The sequence below is a fragment of the Leptodactylus fuscus genome, chromosome 7, assembly GCF_031893055.1.
Source record: "Leptodactylus fuscus isolate aLepFus1 chromosome 7, aLepFus1.hap2, whole genome shotgun sequence".
Lineage (NCBI taxonomy): Eukaryota > Metazoa > Chordata > Amphibia > Anura > Leptodactylidae > Leptodactylus > Leptodactylus fuscus.
In genome coordinates this window covers 77,225,004-77,237,429 of record NC_134271.1, presented here as the reverse complement: position 1 = coordinate 77,237,429, position 12,426 = coordinate 77,225,004, and positions in this window count along the sequence as shown.

Below are 12,426 nucleotides of genomic sequence, written 5' to 3'. Positions count from 1 at the left end.
ACAAAACAAAAATATATAAAACTTCACCTTTATTAAATTTAGTTAAAAAACTAACTGTATATATAAAAGGTAGAACGTTAATATTAATCGGCCAACCTGACGTTCATAAAGCCAATATACATGTGTACCTTAGTACATTGGTACACTAGGGATATAGGTATGAAGGGGACCAAGATATTCAAAATGTCCCTATATACTAATACCCTCACTCCCTATATAGTATGTGCGCATGTCAAGGGATCCTGGTTCTGAATACATTTACTCTGAAATCCCATATATCGATATCAGCGAGAGTGCCGATCCCCCCTGAGGATACTGGCCTAATGCCACACCAACAGGGAAGGAAATCGCCACCCTACACTAATGGATATCAGAGCTTCAGACCAGTTGCCCCAGCCACACATATAACTTCTGAAACAGCCCTACGCGTTTCGTCTTATTCAAGACTCTTCAGGGGCAATTTACAAATGTTGTTAATCACGGCAGCATAGAGCTGCATAGATAGATTCTTGGCGGTAGATGTGCTGACCGTCGGCAGGACCGCTCACCGGCAGCGGTGAAGCGTACTGCTCATGCCGATCTATTTAAACCTGTAGCCACTCCCCCCACACCATGCTAAGCCAATCACGCTTAGTATACAAACTCAACCCACTTGTTTGCCCACGTGTGTAGGAACATACGATTCTACATGGGCGGCACTATAGTTGTAAATTACAACTGCCGAACCCTTCTCTGACATCATCCTATATGTACTCCAACTATCCATTCAGGATATAGGGTGTTGGTTATATTCTCCACTTCTGTACATGATCCGTGTCCAATGCGTCCCCAATGAGGTTGACACGCCCCCTTCTTTACGTCACGCGCATGCGCGCGGACCTTTTAAAACAGCTTTTGTTTCTTTTCGCTGTTACTACTGACAGGAGCTGCAAATATAGGACCGGATCCCGGGAGATAATGATTAACCAATACACAACTTCATCCTTAGTCCCAGGACATTAACACACTATAACAAACAATGGGAAACATATATGTGGGAACCAGATAACTGGCCAGGTTATAAATAATAGGGAAATCTATAAACAAACTCTGATTGTACATAACTCGCTGAACCTACAGCTAAATGACTTAGTGCATCCCAAAGGGATACATTAGACAGATTAAGATACATCTACTAGATACTGTGTAACAAAGGTATACTCTGGTAAGTATAACACCCATCTCAAAACCTATCATGTATACCACTGCCTTATTAAATCACTTTGGGAAGAGGGGTAGAGAGATAGAGGGCAAAAGACCATTGGTGACATCTCAAAAATGTTGTTTTACACTAAATTTACAGATGGCAATTAGAACTGGTGTTATCTTTTTTATATGAAGCAGGTAAAATCCAGCTGCTCATTCAGCCCCTTCGGGGATACAGTATCCAGTCTGTATATCCATTGAGCTTCTTTCTGTAAAATCAATCGGTCCCAATCCCCCCCTCTCACCGGGGGTTTCACCACCTCTATGACTTGAACCTTAAGGCCGGCTACAATTCCAGCATGTTTGGTTACAAAATGCCTTGCCACCGGCGTGTCCCTCTGATTTTGAATGTCACAGATATGGTCCCTCACTCTCCTCCTCAGTTGTCTAATTGTTTTTCCCACATACAGCATGGGACAAGAACAACTCAACAAGTAAATAACACCCATAGTGGTACATGTAGCAAAATCCCTAATGGAAAACGATATATCCCGAGTGCTATTGTGGAAGGACTTATTTTTATCGATGAAGGGGCACGCTGTACATTTACCGCAGCTAAAAGTACCCATTGGTTTCTTTCCATTTAGCCAAGTTTTCTGTTGCGGTGATCTAGGTAAGTGGCTATGGACCAATCTATCCTTCAAATTTCGTCCACGCCTAAACGTGATATTGGGTGTATCACCAATTATTCCCCCTATCACGTCATCTGCCCTCAAAATATTCCAATACTTCTGGAGTATTGATCGCACTTCCTTATGGCGACAGTCATATGTCCCAATGACCCTTGCCACATCCGCCTCTTTTGTCCGTGTTCTAGGGACCAGAAGTGTAGTACGTTCTGTCCCCTTCGCCCTTCTATATGCCTTCTTGATCACTTGTTGGGGAAAACCCCGTTCTTGTAATCTAAAGGACAGTTCACGAGACTCCCTGGAAAAATCCTCCTCTAGGGAGCAATTACGCCTAACTCGTAAAAACTGCCCAGTAGGTACTCCCCTTTTCAAAGGTTCCGGGTGACAACTCCCCCAATTTAGTAAGCTATTCGTTGCCGTTGGCTTACGGTAGACGGTCGTAGATATTCTCCCATCCCTCAACCTGGTAAGTTTTAAATCCAAGAAGGTCATATGCTCTGTATGAAACTCTGCCGTGAACCTAAGTCCTAATTCGTTCACATTCAACTGATTAACGAACTGATCAAACTGATCTTTAGTTCCCTTCCACAGAATCAGAACATCGTCGATATATCGACTCCAAAGATCAATACATTCACTCCATGTGGCATCCTCAGCATATACCACTGTCTCCTCCCACCAGCCGAGGAGGAGGTTTGCATACGTGGGGGCCACAGGGCTCCCCATAGCCGTCCCCCTCAGCTGGTGGAAGACACGCCCCTCAAATGAGAATGTATTCCTTTCTAAAACAAAGGACAAAAGTTCCATGACCAGTTCATTATGTGACTGCATCTGTACCCTCCGTGATTTCAAAAAATACCGAACGGCCTCATATCCCTTGGTGTGTGGAATGGAGGAATAAAGCGCCTCGACATCCAGGCTAGCAAACGCCATACCTTCCTCCAACACCACCCCCTCCAATTTCTGTAAGATGTCCATAGTGTCCCTAGTATATGATGTTAGTCCCAACACAAATGGCCTTAAGATGTTATCCAAATAAATACTTGTATTTTGTGTCAAACTCCCTATCTGAGACACTATCGGCCTCCCTCTCAGGGGTTCCAGCCCTTTATGGACTTTGGGTAGTGCGTAGAAAGTTGCCAGCACTGGATGCCGAGGCGCCATAAAATCCCTCTCATTCCGATCAATGAGTCCCCTCTGGAGGGCTCTATCTAGAATATTTCTTAATTCAGAGGAATACTCGCCCACCATATCCCTTGTGATCACCTCATAACACTCCGTGTTCTGCAACATCCTCCAACACATCTCAATGTATCTCTCTCTGTCTAAGGCTACCACATTTCCGCCTTTGTCGGCCGGTTTCAAAATCAAATCATGATCTTTTTCCAATTTTAGTAGAGCTTCAATCTCCCCACTATCCAAATTCGAAAAATAGGGCAATTTTCTCCCTTCCATTTCCCTCAACTCTTCTGTAACTAATTGAAGGAACAAATCCATATGGGTAAAATCGCCCGGAGGGGGTTGTTTTCTACTAATTGGTTTTAGTGCAGTAAAGGGTCCTGTCCCTTCTCCTCGTTCAGATTCCTCCAGAAGACCCTCAAGTATCTGTAAACCTTCATAATCCGAGGGTTCTAGACCAAAGGCCTCACATTTCTCATGCATAGATTTAGTGTGAAACTTTCTCCATTTTAGCTTCCTAACAAATAGGTTAACATCCTTAACCCAATTGAAACTGTTATATTTCACTGTCGGGACATATGAAAGGCCTTTCTCCAATAGTGCCACTTCGGCTTGTGTAAAGGTATGTGAAGAAAGATTGACAATACAACTATGGTTGGGATTTCTCGTATCTCCATTTTGAGTCACCCTCCTATTCACACCCCCTTGACCCAAATAAGTGTGTGGGCGACACATCGTTGTTAATTGTCTTTCCTGCCTCGTAGTAGATATTTCGAAATGGGGGGATTTTGATCTAAAAAATGCTCCTTATTTCCACCCCTTCCACGTCCCCTCCTACCACGAGACTGACTTCTTGATGTGGGTCTGGGATTCCTTATTGTCTCACCCCCTCTACTACCAGAGGTTTCTGAATCTGTTGTTTCTCCTTCCGAGGAGGAGGGATCTTTATCTCTAGATCTTCCCAAGTTGTTACTGACCACCTCGTAGGCCCTACCTTCCCTAAATTCCTGGAGGTCCCTTAGGAATTGAAAGTGTTTACGTTCTTTAATCTGTGAACCAAATTTTTCTACCACCTGTTGTAAATATTTATCTTTACTCTCAAAGCCAGGCAGCTCTACCAATGTTTTCACTTTCTCTCTTTCTGTATTTAGTTCAGACTCTAACTTCTTTAATAATCCCTTCTCCTCCTCCAACAAAATCTGCATCAATTTCAGTGAGCTAAGTGTAACCTCTTTTTCCCACTTCTCCTGCAGACTCTTTGATCTTAGTCTCGGTGCAGGTACAAGTGTAATTCTCAGCCCCCGCGGGACAATATTATGTTTGATGTAATTTTCAAGAGATTTCACCTCCCACCAACTTCTATAATAGTCCTTATAAGATTTTGTTAGCTGTTTGAACGCTCCTTTTAGGGAGATAGTTCCCAAGGTAGAGATGGGTAGTTCACCCTCCGAAAATACACACTGCGCTTCGCTTAGTAGGTTATCAGTGTTAACAGCAGAAAACACAAAGCCTGCCATTCCCTCAAAAGAAATATTAATATTTGCTTCTTGGAGCTAAACAAATTGAACAAAAATCACTGAAAATCGGATGTCAGAAACCCATATCATAACATAAATTCACTGAAAGGACCTAGATCCCTAAGATAGGGTATAAACAAAACAAAAATATATAAAACTTCACCTTTATTAAATTTAGTTAAAAAACTAACTGTATATATAAAAGGTAGAACGTTAATATTAATCGGCCAACCTGACGTTCATAAAGCCAATATACATGTGTACCTTAGTACATTGGTACACTAGGGATATAGGTATGAAGGGGACCAAGATATTCAAAATGTCCCTATATACTAATACCCTCACTCCCTATATAGTATGTGCGCATGTCAAGGGATCCTGGTTCTGAATACATTTACTCTGAAATCCCATATATCGATATCAGCGAGAGTGCCGATCCCCCCTGAGGATACTGGCCTAATGCCACACCAACAGGGAAGGAAATCGCCACCCTACACTAATGGATATCAGAGCTTCAGACCAGTTGCCCCAGCCACACATATAACTTCTGAAACAGCCCTACGCGTTTCGTCTTATTCAAGACTCTTCAGGGGCAATTTACAAATGTTGTTAATCACGGCAGCATAGAGCTGCATAGATAGATTCTTGGCGGTAGATGTGCTGACCGTCGGCAGGACCGCTCACCGGCAGCGGTGAAGCGTACTGCTCATGCCGATCTATTTAAACCTGTAGCCACTCCCCCCACACCATGCTAAGCCAATCACGCTTAGTATACAAACTCAACCCACTTGTTTGCCCACGTGTGTAGGAACATACGATTCTACATGGGCGGCACTATAGTTGTAAATTACAACTGCCGAACCCTTCTCTGACATCATCCTATATGTACTCCAACTATCCATTCAGGATATAGGGTGTTGGTTATATTCTCCACTTCTGTACATGATCCGTGTCCAATGCGTCCCCAATGAGGTTGACACGCCCCCTTCTTTACGTCACGCGCATGCGCGCGGACCTTTTAAAACAGCTTTTGTTTCTTTTCGCTGTTACTACTGACAGGAGCTGCAAATATAGGACCGGATCCCGGGAGATAATGATTAACCAATACACAACTTCATCCTTAGTCCCAGGACATTAACACACTATAACAAACAATGGGAAACATATATGTGGGAACCAGATAACTGGCCAGGTTATAAATAATAGGGAAATCTATAAACAAACTCTGATTGTACATAACTCGCTGAACCTACAGCTAAATGACTTAGTGCATCCCAAAGGGATACATTAGACAGATTAAGATACATCTACTAGATACTGTGTAACAAAGGTATACTCTGGTAAGTATAACACCCATCTCAAAACCTATCATGTATACCACTGCCTTATTAAATCACTTTGGGAAGAGGGGTAGAGAGATAGAGGGCAAAAGACCATTGGTGACATCTCAAAAATGTTGTTTTACACTAAATTTACAGATGGCAATTAGAACTGGTGTTATCTTTTTTATATGAAGCAGGTAAAATCCAGCTGCTCATTCAGCCCCTTCGGGGATACAGTATCCAGTCTGTATATCCATTGAGCTTCTTTCTGTAAAATCAATCGGTCCCAATCCCCCCCTCTCACCGGGGGTTTCACCACCTCTATGACTTGAACCTTAAGGCCGGCTACAATTCCAGCATGTTTGGTTACAAAATGCCTTGCCACCGGCGTGTCCCTCTGATTTTGAATGTCACAGATATGGTCCCTCACTCTCCTCCTCAGTTGTCTAATTGTTTTTCCCACATACAGCATGGGACAAGAACAACTCAACAAGTAAATAACACCCATAGTGGTACATGTAGCAAAATCCCTAATGGAAAACGATATATCCCGAGTGCTATTGTGGAAGGACTTATTTTTATCGATGAAGGGGCACGCTGTACATTTACCGCAGCTAAAAGTACCCATTGGTTTCTTTCCATTTAGCCAAGTTTTCTGTTGCGGTGATCTAGGTAAGTGGCTATGGACCAATCTATCCTTCAAATTTCGTCCACGCCTAAACGTGATATTGGGTGTATCACCAATTATTCCCCCTATCACGTCATCTGCCCTCAAAATATTCCAATACTTCTGGAGTATTGATCGCACTTCCTTATGGCGACAGTCATATGTCCCAATGACCCTTGCCACATCCGCCTCTTTTGTCCGTGTTCTAGGGACCAGAAGTGTAGTACGTTCTGTCCCCTTCGCCCTTCTATATGCCTTCTTGATCACTTGTTGGGGAAAACCCCGTTCTTGTAATCTAAAGGACAGTTCACGAGACTCCCTGGAAAAATCCTCCTCTAGAGAGCAATTACGCCTAACTCGTAAAAACTGCCCAGTAGGTACTCCCCTTTTCAAAGGTTCCGGGTGACAACTCCCCCAATTTAGTAAGCTATTCGTTGCCGTTGGCTTACGGTAGACGGTCGTAGATATTCTCCCATCCCTCAACCTGGTAAGTTTTAAATCCAAGAAGGTCATATGCTCTGTATGAAACTCTGCCGTGAACCTAGGTCCTAATTCGTTCACATTCAACTGATTAACGAACTGATCAAACTGATCTTTAGTTCCCTTCCACAGAATCAGAACATCGTCGATATATCGACTCCAAAGATCAATACATTCACTCCATGTGGCATCCTCAGCATATACCACTGTCTCCTCCCACCAGCCGAGGAGGAGGTTTGCATACGTGGGGGCCACAGGGCTCCCCATAGCCGTCCCCCTCAGCTGGTGGAAGACACGCCCCTCAAATGAGAATGTATTCCTTTCTAAAACAAAGGACAAAAGTTCCATGACCAGTTCATTATGTGACTGCATCTGTACCCTCCGTGATTTCAAAAAATACCGAACGGCCTCATATCCCTTGGTGTGTGGAATGGAGGAATAAAGCGCCTCGACATCCAGGCTAGCAAACGCCATACCTTCCTCCAACACCACCCCCTCCAATTTCTGTAAGATGTCCATAGTGTCCCTAGTATATGTATTTTCGGAGGGTGAACTACCCATCTCTACCTTGGGAACTATCTCCCTAAAAGGAGCGTTCAAACAGCTAACAAAATCTTATAAGGACTATTATAGAAGTTGGTGGGAGGTGAAATCTCTTGAAAATTACATCAAACATAATATTGTCCCGCGGGGGCTGAGAATTACACTTGTACCTGCACCGAGACTAAGATCAAAGAGTCTGCAGGAGAAGTGGGAAAAAGAGGTTACACTTAGCTCACTGAAATTGATGCAGATTTTGTTGGAGGAGGAGAAGGGATTATTAAAGAAGTTAGAGTCTGAACTAAATACAGAAAGAGAGAAAGTGAAAACATTGGTAGAGCTGCCTGGCTTTGAGAGTAAAGATAAATATTTACAACAGGTGGTAGAAAAATTTGGTTCACAGATTAAAGAACGTAAACACTTTCAATTCCTAAGGGACCTCCAGGAATTTAGGGAAGGTAGGGCCTACGAGGTGGTCAGTAACAACTTGGGAAGATCTAGAGATAAAGATCCCTCCTCCTCGGAAGGAGAAACAACAGATTCAGAAACCTCTGGTAGTAGAGGGGGTGAGACAATAAGGAATCCCAGACCCACATCAAGAAGTCAGTCTCGTGGTAGGAGGGGACGTGGAAGGGGTGGAAATAAGGAGCATTTTTTAGATCAAAATCCCCCCATTTCGAAATATCTACTACGAGGCAGGAAAGACAATTAACAACGATGTGTCGCCCACACACTTATTTGGGTCAAGGGGGTGTGAATAGGAGGGTGACTCAAAATGGAGATACGAGAAATCCCAACCATAGTTGTATTGTCAATCTTTCTTCACATACCTTTACACAAGCCGAAGTGGCACTATTGGAGAAAGGCCTTTCATATGTCCCGACAGTGAAATATAACAGTTTCAATTGGGTTAAGGATGTTAACCTATTTGTTAGGAAGCTAAAATGGAGAAAGTTTCACACTAAATCTATGCATGAGAAATGTGAGGCCTTTGGTCTAGAACCCTCGGATTATGAAGGTTTACAGATACTTGAGGGTCTTCTGGAGGAATCTGAACGAGGAGAAGGGACAGGACCCTTTACTGCACTAAAACCAATTAGTAGAAAACAACCCCCTCCGGGCGATTTTACCCATATGGATTTGTTCCTTCAATTAGTTACAGAAGAGTTGAGGGAAATGGAAGGGAGAAAATTGCCCTATTTTTCGAATTTGGATAGTGGGGAGATTGAAGCTCTACTAAAATTGGAAAAAGATCATGATTTGATTTTGAAACCGGCCGACAAAGGCGGAAATGTGGTAGCCTTAGACAGAGAGAGATACATTGAGATGTGTTGGAGGATGTTGCAGAACACGGAGTGTTATGAGGTGATCACAAGGGATATGGTGGGCGAGTATTCCTCTGAATTAAGAAATATTCTAGATAGAGCCCTCCAGAGGGGACTCATTGATCGGAATGAGAGGGATTTTATGGCGCCTCGGCATCCAGTGCTGGCAACTTTCTACGCACTACCCAAAGTCCATAAAGGGCTGGAACCCCTGAGAGGGAGGCCGATAGTGTCTCAGATAGGGAGTTTGACACAAAATACAAGTATTTATTTGGATAACATCTTAAGGCCATTTGTGTTGGGACTAACATCATATACTAGGGACACTATGGACATCTTACAGAAATTGGAGGGGGTGGTGTTGGAGGAAGGTATGGCGTTTGCTAGCCTGGATGTCGAGGCGCTTTATTCCTCCATTCCACACACCAAGGGATATGAGGCCGTTCGGTATTTTTTGAAATCACGGAGGGTACAGATGCAGTCACATAATGAACTGGTCATGGAACTTTTGTCCTTTGTTTTAGAAAGGAATACATTCTCATTTGAGGGGCGTGTCTTCCACCAGCTGAGGGGGACGGCTATGGGGAGCCCTGTGGCCCCCACGTATGCAAACCTCCTCCTCGGCTGGTGGGAGGAGACAGTGGTATATGCTGAGGATGCCACATGGAGTGAATGTATTGATCTTTGGAGTCGATATATCGACGATGTTCTGATTCTGTGGAAGGGAACTAAAGATCAGTTTGATCAGTTCGTTAATCAGTTGAATGTGAACGAATTAGGACTTAGGTTCACGGCAGAGTTTCATACAGAGCATATGACCTTCTTGGATTTAAAACTTACCAGGTTGAGGGATGGGAGAATATCTACGACCGTCTACCGTAAGCCAACGGCAACGAATAGCTTACTAAATTGGGGGAGTTGTCACCCGGAACCTTTGAAAAGGGGAGTACCTACTGGGCAGTTTTTACGAGTTAGGCGTAATTGCTCCCTAGAGGAGGATTTTTCCAGGGAGTCTCGTGAACTGTCCTTTAGATTACAAGAACGGGGTTTTCCCCAACAAGTGATCAAGAAGGCATATAGAAGGGCGAAGGGGACAGAACGTACTACACTTCTGGTCCCTAGAACACGGACAAAAGAGGCGGATGTGGCAAGGGTCATTGGGACATATGACTGTCGCCATAAGGAAGTGCGATCAATACTCCAGAAGTATTGGAATATTTTGAGGGCAGATGACGTGATAGGGGGAATAATTGGTGATACACCCAATATCACGTTTAGGCGTGGACGAAATTTGAAGGATAGATTGGTCCATAGCCACTTACCTAGATCACCGCAACAGAAAACTTGGCTAAATGGAAAGAAACCAATGGGTACTTTTAGCTGCGGTAAATGTACAGCGTGCCCCTTCATCGATAAAAATAAGTCCTTCCACAATAGCACTCGGGATATATCGTTTTCCATTAGGGATTTTGCTACATGTACCACTATGGGTGTTATTTACTTGTTGAGTTGTTCTTGTCCCATGCTGTATGTGGGAAAAACAATTAGACAACTGAGGAGGAGAGTGAGGGACCATATCTGTGACATTCAAAATCAGAGGGACACGCCGGTGGCAAGGCATTTTGTAACCAAACATGCTGGAATTGTAGCCGGCCTTAAGGTTCAAGTCATAGAGGTGGTGAAACCCCCGGTGAGAGGGGGGGATTGGGACCGATTGATTTTACAGAAAGAAGCTCAATGGATATACAGACTGGATACTGTATCCCCGAAGGGGCTGAATGAGCAGCTGGATTTTACCTGCTTCATATAAAAAAGATAACACCAGTTCTAATTGCCATCTGTAAATTTAGTGTAAAACAACATTTTTGAGATGTCACCAATGGTCTTTTGCCCTCTATCTCTCTACCCCTCTTCCCAAAGTGATTTAATAAGGCAGTGGTATACATGATAGGTTTTGAGATGGGTGTTATACTTACCAGAGTATACCTTTGTTACACAGTATCTAGTAGATGTATCTTAATCTGTCTAATGTATCCCTTTGGGATGCACTAAGTCATTTAGCTGTAGGTTCAGCGAGTTATGTACAATCAGAGTTTGTTTATAGATTTCCCTATTATTTATAACCTGGCCAGTTATCTGGTTCCCACATATATGTTTCCCATTGTTTGTTATAGTGTGTTAATGTCCTGGGACTAAGGATGAAGTTGTGTATTGGTTAATCATTATCTCCCGGGATCCGGTCCTATATTTGCAGCTCCTGTCAGTAGTAACAGCGAAAAGAAACAAAAGCTGTTTTAAAAGGTCCGCGCGCATGCGCGTGACGTAAAGAAGGGGGCGTGTCAACCTCATTGGGGACGCATTGGACACGGATCATGTACAGAAGTGGAGAATATAACCAACACCCTATATCCTGAATGGATAGTTGGAGTACATATAGGATGATGTCAGAGAAGGGTTCGGCAGTTGTAATTTACAACTATAGTGCCGCCCATGTAGAATCGTATGTTCCTACACACGTGGGCAAACAAGTGGGTTGAGTTTGTATACTAAGCGTGATTGGCTTAGCATGGTGTGGGGGGAGTGGCTACAGGTTTAAATAGATCGGCATGAGCAGTACGCTTCACCGCTGCCGGTGAGCGGTCCTGCCGACGGTCAGCACATCTACCGCCAAGAATCTATCTATGCAGCTCTATGCTGCCGTGATTAACAACATTTGTAAATTGCCCCTGAAGAGTCTTGAATAAGACGAAACGCGTAGGGCTGTTTCAGAAGTTATATGTGTGGCTGGGGCAACTGGTCTGAAGCTCTGATATCCATTAGTGTAGGGTGGCGATTTCCTTCCCTGTTGGTGTGGCATTAGGCCAGTATCCTCAGGGGGGATCGGCACTCTCGCTGATATCGATATATGGGATTTCAGAGTAAATGTATTCAGAACCAGGATCCCTTGACATGCGCACATACTATATAGGGAGTGAGGGTATTAGTATATAGGGACATTTTGAATATCTTGGTCCCCTTCATACCTATATCCCTAGTGTACCAATGTACTAAGGTACACATGTATATTGGCTTTATGAACGTCAGGTTGGCCGATTAATATTAACGTTCTACCTTTTATATATACAGTTAGTTTTTTAACTAAATTTAATAAAGGTGAAGTTTTATATATTTTTGTTTTGTTTATACCCTATCTTAGGGATCTAGGTCCTTTCAGTGAATTCATGATGGAAACCAGGAAGACCTTCTCCTTATAGTCTACAATATCAATCACTTCAGGAATTGCAAAACTAAAGGCGTCATCTATAAAAATGACTTGCTGGTGCAATGTGGAGTATATTGGAAAGACTTGGACAGACCTACAGAGGAGAGTGGGAAACTATTTAAGGGATGTTGTTCACAAGAGAGACACCCCAATAGCGAGACATGTAAGTGATCACCATGGGAGCAACCGTGATTGGATATGTTTCATGGGAATAGATTGTGTGTCACCATCAAAATGAGGGGGAGATTGGGATAGAGCGA